This window comes from Anomaloglossus baeobatrachus, chromosome 4 (assembly GCF_048569485.1).
Source record: "Anomaloglossus baeobatrachus isolate aAnoBae1 chromosome 4, aAnoBae1.hap1, whole genome shotgun sequence".
Lineage (NCBI taxonomy): Eukaryota > Metazoa > Chordata > Amphibia > Anura > Aromobatidae > Anomaloglossus > Anomaloglossus baeobatrachus.
Genome location: NC_134356.1, coordinates 199,304,455 through 199,311,067, shown reverse-complemented (window position 1 = coordinate 199,311,067; position 6,613 = coordinate 199,304,455).

The following is a 6,613-nucleotide window of genomic DNA, read 5'->3' as shown; positions in this document are numbered from 1 at the left end:
CATCCCACACAATTATTGAAGGCACCCTTTTTTCTGGGCCAGGGCATGATACTGGAGACCCAGCTTTCTCACAACTATTGCCCCCTGGGCACCCTACACCAAGTCACAACACTAAATCAATACCGGTCAGGGCAGCACAGGTGCAAAAACAAACATCCACAAACCTATCATTCATGGAGGAGGTAGGTTCCTAGTATTATAAATGTACACTGACAAGGCTTGTATAGGCCACCAGTCACACAGGTACATTGCGTGCACGATTTCTGTCTTAATGCCTATTAATGACACCGATACTATTAGATCAGGCAGGCTGCCCAGCACTATATACAATACAGCGGTGTGAAAAAGTGTTTGCCCTCTTCCTGATTTCTTATTCTTCTGCATGTTTGTCACACTTCAATGTTTCAGATCACCAAACAAATTTAAATATTAGTCAAAAATAGCACAAGTAAACACAAAATACAGTTTATAAATGAAGATCTTATTAAGGGAAAAAGAAATCCAAATCTACAGGGCCCTTTGTGAAAAACTGATTGCCCAACCCTTAAATCATAAATTACTGTGTTATTTACATCTTTGGGAAGCTGAGTTTTATTTCCCTAGCCACACCCAGGCCTGAATACTTCCACACCTGTTCTCGATCAAGAAATCACTTAAATAGGACCTGCCAGACAAAGTGAAGCAGACCAATAGATCCTCAAAAGCTAGACATCATGCCACAATCCAAAGAAATTCAAAGTAATTGAGATCTATCAGTCTGCAAAAGGTTCTAAAGCTATTCCTTAAAGGGGTTATCTGGCTTATTTTGCCTTTTTCTTGTCATTTCACTATTGGGCTACATTGGGGAAGATAAGTAGATAGCATCTACCTACCTGCCCTGCTGTCAGCCCCTCTCCCCGGCTCAGAGCGGTCATGTGACCACGCCTGCCGTGATTTTGCGGCTTCCTGTGATGTCACGTCCACAGGGGCATGAGCTTATGCTCGCCTTGTAGACGGGCATCACAGCCAATGTCATATAGCCACCCTGTTGAGCAGGCGCAGTGCGTGGCGTCCCCGTCCCCCTTCCCTGCACCCTCCCACGCATCCCATAGAGCAGTGGTCTCACTGCCTGTACGCTACATGCAACCCCCGATCTGTGACAGCACAATCACCTCACATCCACCGCACTATAATGTAGTAATGTGCCCATACCTGTCCCCACAATATAGTAATTTAATATGCCCATCACTGTTCCCATACTATAGTAATGTGCCCATCTTATAGTAATGTGCCCATCTTATAGTAATGTGCCCATCCCTGTGCCCATAATATAGTAATGTGCCAATCCCTGTCCTTATAATATAATAATGTGCCTATCTTTTGCTGGAGCGATGAGAGGTCAGTGCTGGGCAGAATACTGACAGCCAATGAGTGTGGAGAAGGCGGGTCTGGACAGTGAGGCCGGGCGGTGTCAGCCTTGACTGTGAAGTTCGGCATAGGAAGATGTCATGTTTGGTTGAGCTGCAGGTAAATATAGTGTCTGCAGAGAATAAAGGGATAATTGAAGAGGAACAAAAGTTAGAAAACAAAAAAAAAAATAATGTAGGGGTGTGTTATATGACAATACGGCACAGATTAGCTTAAAAAAATTTGTGGAGTTTATGTCGGACAACTCCTTTAAGTTTTGGGACGTCAGCAAACCACAGTGAGGGCCATTATCCACAAACGGCAAAAACATGGAATAGTGATGAACCTTCCCAGAAGTGGTCAGCTGATCAAAATTACACCAATCTATTTCAGTGGAATCCTTGATTTGAAGATTACACGTGCTAGTGCAGGGATCTCAAACTCAGCTAGGTGCATGGGCCGCATATAGAAAAAGAAAATTGAGAGGGGCCGCATTATTTGCAAGACAAAGTGAACGTTTTTAATGATTCCATATTTTTTTTCTATACATCTTTGGATCACTTTTATTAAACATTTTTGCTTGTATATTATAACAAACGTGCACTTTTTTTGCTAAGTTTATATATAAAAAAGCATTTTTAATGGCAAAAAAATTCATGCTATTTATGATTTTTTTTTACATTTTATCACCTTCTTGTAATATTGTTTTACAATTAGCAGCATCATATAGTAATCTTAGCCAACATCTTGTAGTAATGTGCCCATGCTGCAGTAATGTCCCCATCCGTGTGCCCTGTAGTAAGGTGCTCATCCTTGTGGTATTGTGCCCAGTAGTATAGTGCCCTGTAGTATTGTGCCCATCCTTGTGCCCTGTAGTATTGTGCCCAGTAATATTGTGCCCATTATTGTGCCTTGTAGTATTGTACCCATCCTTGTAGTATTGTGCCCATCCCTGTAGTATTGTGCCCATCCCTGTAGTGTTGCGCCCATCCCTGTAGTGTTGCGCCCATCCCTGTAGTATTGCGCCCATCCCTGTAGTATTGCGCCCATCCTTGTAGTATTGCGTCCATCCCTGTAGTATTGCGCCCATCCCTGTAGTATTGTGCTCATCCTTGTAGTATTGTGTCCATCCCTGTAGTATTGTGCCCATCCTTGTAGTGTTGTGCCCATCCTTGTAATATTGTGCCCATCCTTGTAGTATTGTGCCCATCCTTGTAGTATTGTGCTCATCCTTGTAGTATTGTGCCCATCCTTGTGCCCTGTAGTATTGTGCCCAGTAATATTGTGCCCATTATTGTGCCTTGTAGTATTGTACCCATCCTTGTAGTATTGTGCCCATTCCTGTAGTATTGTGCCCATCCCTGTAATGTTGCGCCCATCCCTGTAGTGTTGCGCCCATCCCTGTAGTATTGCGCCCATCCCTGTAGTATTGCGCCCATCCCTGTAGTATTGCGCCCATCCCTGTAGTATTGCGCCCATCCCTGTAGTATTGTGCTCATCCTTGTAGTATTGTGTCCATCCCTGTAGTATTGTGCCCATCCTTGTAGTGTTGTGCCCATCCTTGTAATATTGTGCCCATCCTTGTAGTATTGTGCCCATCCTTGTAGTATTGTGCTCATCCTTGTAGTATTGTGCCCATCCCTGTAGTAATATGTAATATCAACAAATACCAATATACAGGCCCTCAAATAGAAAGGTATATCAAATAGCAAAAGGGTTACTCACATAAATCTCATAAGAGACACAAAATATTAAAACTTAACATTTATTAAGATCATATTAAACGTGAATAGGGTCACTAGTGAATGTGATTTAAAAGGGAACACATATGTGGTTGTGACCAGGCACCATAAGTACCAGCACCAATGCGTAGGACACACAAAATACACCCATAAGTGTAATGACCAAGAAAATGGCCATACACAAACCAAAGCCAAACCTCTAGAGGTACCGCCTCAAACAAAGGTGGGCTAAGGAAAACAGTGATGGGAAAAAGAAAAGACCTTAATCAATTTTCACAGCCTAAGAAGCCATCCTTGTTCCAGATGGATCCTGCCAAAAAAGAAAGGTCTTACCAATTCAAACAGGCTTCTCCATACAGCAAACCTGGGCCTCAGGATTCCTGATGTACCATGTAACGTCCTTCATTGGTTTGTTTCATAATGCAGATTAGTAAAGAACTTCCGACGCGTTTCAATAGATCTTCAGGGAAGTCAACATTAGTAAACAATGCTCCGCATTCTGTCAGTGCACATAGAAGCAACTGACCATAATAAACACCCTTTTCTGGACACACGTGTCCTCCACACCAAGACTGATTCAAATGTGCCCTGTAGTATTGTGCCCAGTAATATTGTGCCCACCATTGTGCCTTGTAGTATTGTACCCATCCCTGTAGTATTGTGCCCATCCCTGTAGTATTGTGCCCATCCCTGTAGTATTGTGCTCATCCTTGTAGTATTGTGCCCATCCCTGTAGTATTGTGTCCATCCCTGTAGTGTTGTGCCCATCTTTGTAGTATTGTGCCCATCCTTGTAGTATTGTGCTCATCCTTGTAGTATTGTGCCCATCCCTGTAGTATTGTGGCCCATCCCTGTAGTATTGTGGCCCATCCCTGTAGTATTGTGGACATCCCTGTAGTATTGTGGACATCCCTGTAGTATTGTGCTCTGTCATATTGTGGCCATCCCTGTAGTTTTGTGGCCATCCCTGTAGTATTGTGCCCTGTAATATTCAGCCCGTCCTTGTAGTATTGTGCCCTGTAGTATTGTGGCAATCCTTGTAGTATTGTAGTACTGTGCCCATCCCTGTAGTATTGTGGCCATCCCTGTAGTATTGTGCCCTGTAATATTCTGCCCATCCTTGTAGTATTGTGCTCTGTAGTATTATGGCCATCTTTTAGTAATACGCAAAAAAAACCCATTCTCCTCACCTTTTCTCCGTTCTCTGTGTGCCCACCATCAGTATTTGCAGAATTTTAGATGTAGCATGCTTCAGCTGCGTCCAAAACCCTGCTACGCACAGTACAAGCAGAGTGGATGGGATTTCTAAAAACCCCATGCCCACTGTGCGTGTACGGCCCGCAGTGAGAATGGACCTGCGGTGCGGCTTCCAGAGGCCGCAGCATGTGAATTTATGCTGCGGAGTCGGAAGCGTCCTCCCTAGGCAGAACACAGCAAGGAGACCGCAGCGTCCCGAACCCTGATCGCGGGCATGGGCAGCTGCGGTCTTCTAAGGAGGAGACTTGCGGCCCCGCCGATCAGAACCCGCCGCATCCGGAATGCAGCAGGTCCTGATCTTGAGCATGTACCTTATCTGCTTGTTGCAGCTCTATGCTGAGGGTCGGCGCCGTCAGGAACTTTACTGCATTTAAATCCATTTGCGGTACCGCACAGAGAAGCTGTGTCTGGACCAATGGCTGCTGCCTGCCAATCAGGTGCAAGGAAGTGACGTCGCTGTATGACGTCACCTCCTTGCATCTGATCGGCAGTCAGCAGCAGCAACTGGGATAGAGCTGACAGCTCTGCGCAACACCACAAATGGATTCAAATGCAGTAAAGTTCCTGCCGGTGCCGACCCTCAGCATAGAGCTGTGATTGTTACGGGGTCTGCGGGCCGCAACAAGCAGCCTCAGGGGCCGCATGCAGCCTGCGGGCCACGTATTTGAGACCTCTGTGCTAATTTTTCTCTATCTACAGATGTATATCATAAAAAAACAGCAATGAACAGCTAACTACATCATCGGAGCTTTCACCTGCGTCACCTAAAAGATGGAAAACCTATTGGACGATTCTCAAGATTAAAATATATAAGTGTTACAAACATGCAAAAGAATAAGAAATCAGGAAGGGGTCAAATACTTTTTCACATCACTGTAAGTGCACCACACAGGGACAGACACCCCAATACACCCAACTAACACTAAAGACCTTGGCTGCATCCTGCTTAAAAATGGGAAAATGTCCAAAAAAGATGTATAAAATACATAAGGTTTTTGTCAATATTTGGGTCAAAATGTGCAAGTTCATTGTCTTGTGAGTCCCTACATGCATCTGTGTCACTAATTCTCTTTATAAGCCTCATCATGAATGGTAGGTTTAATTTGTGGTTGTTTCATCAGTATTTTGTACCAGTATATAACACCATCAGGGAGGTATCTGATTGGCTCCAAATTTATTTTGCAGCAGGACAATTCGATAAATATCTTTCTGTATTTCTCATCACTGACAACACCATTAATCCTGACAAAATCCCCAACTCAAGTTGCCTAAATGCCCAAACTTGCAAGGATCCACCACCATACTTCACTGTTGCCTGCAGACACTCATTATTACACCGCTTTCCAGCATTTCACTGGAGAAACAGCCTTCCGTTACAGCAAAATATTTCAAGTTTTGACTCATCAGTCCGGAGTACCTGTCGCCATTAATCACCACCTCAGTTCCTATATTTTCATGCACAGTTAAGTCACTTGCCTTTATTTCCATATGGAAGATATGGTTTTTGGTTGCAATACTTCAATGATGACCACTTCCTGCCAATCTTTACAAAATAGAAGTTTGGTGTACCTGGGTCATCACTGCCACTTCGAGCTGGTGGCACTGCTGGATGTCTTTTCAAATCTGGTGGGAAGTGAGCATAAGCCTTTCATCTGCAGCACTTAACTTTCCTTGGCCAGCCATTGCATCTGTAGTTACAGTATTTATATTGCCAAATGTTTGTGTCCTCAATGCTGAGAAATCTATGAAATGCTGAGCTTGTGAACTGTGTGACAGATGCAGCTCTGCCTCTTGCGAAATGGTGTCGAGAAGTGAGGAATGACAGGTTGTAGGACCTTCAGAATGTGAACAATAACAAGATGGCTACATTGCTGCCTCCATAATCATGTAAAGCAAGTAAAAAAATAAACAATTAAATGTATATTTGAGAATAAGTAAAAAAAAAAAATGCATTGCTTGTATTCATAATGTACATTTACTCAAAAACATTGAATGGTGATTAGGGTTTCTTCTCACAATGTTTATTTCAGGCTTATTAGCCCCTTCCCGTCATATGATGTACCCAGTATGTCATGATCGGAAAGCGATTACCCACCAAGTGTGTACTGGATATATCATGGCCATTGCAGAGGTACATGCCGCCGGATTTTCGGCGTTTCTGACAGCCAAAACTCGGCTCTCACAGCCAGGCACAGTGCCTGTATAGCTCTTGACTGTTTAACCCCCTT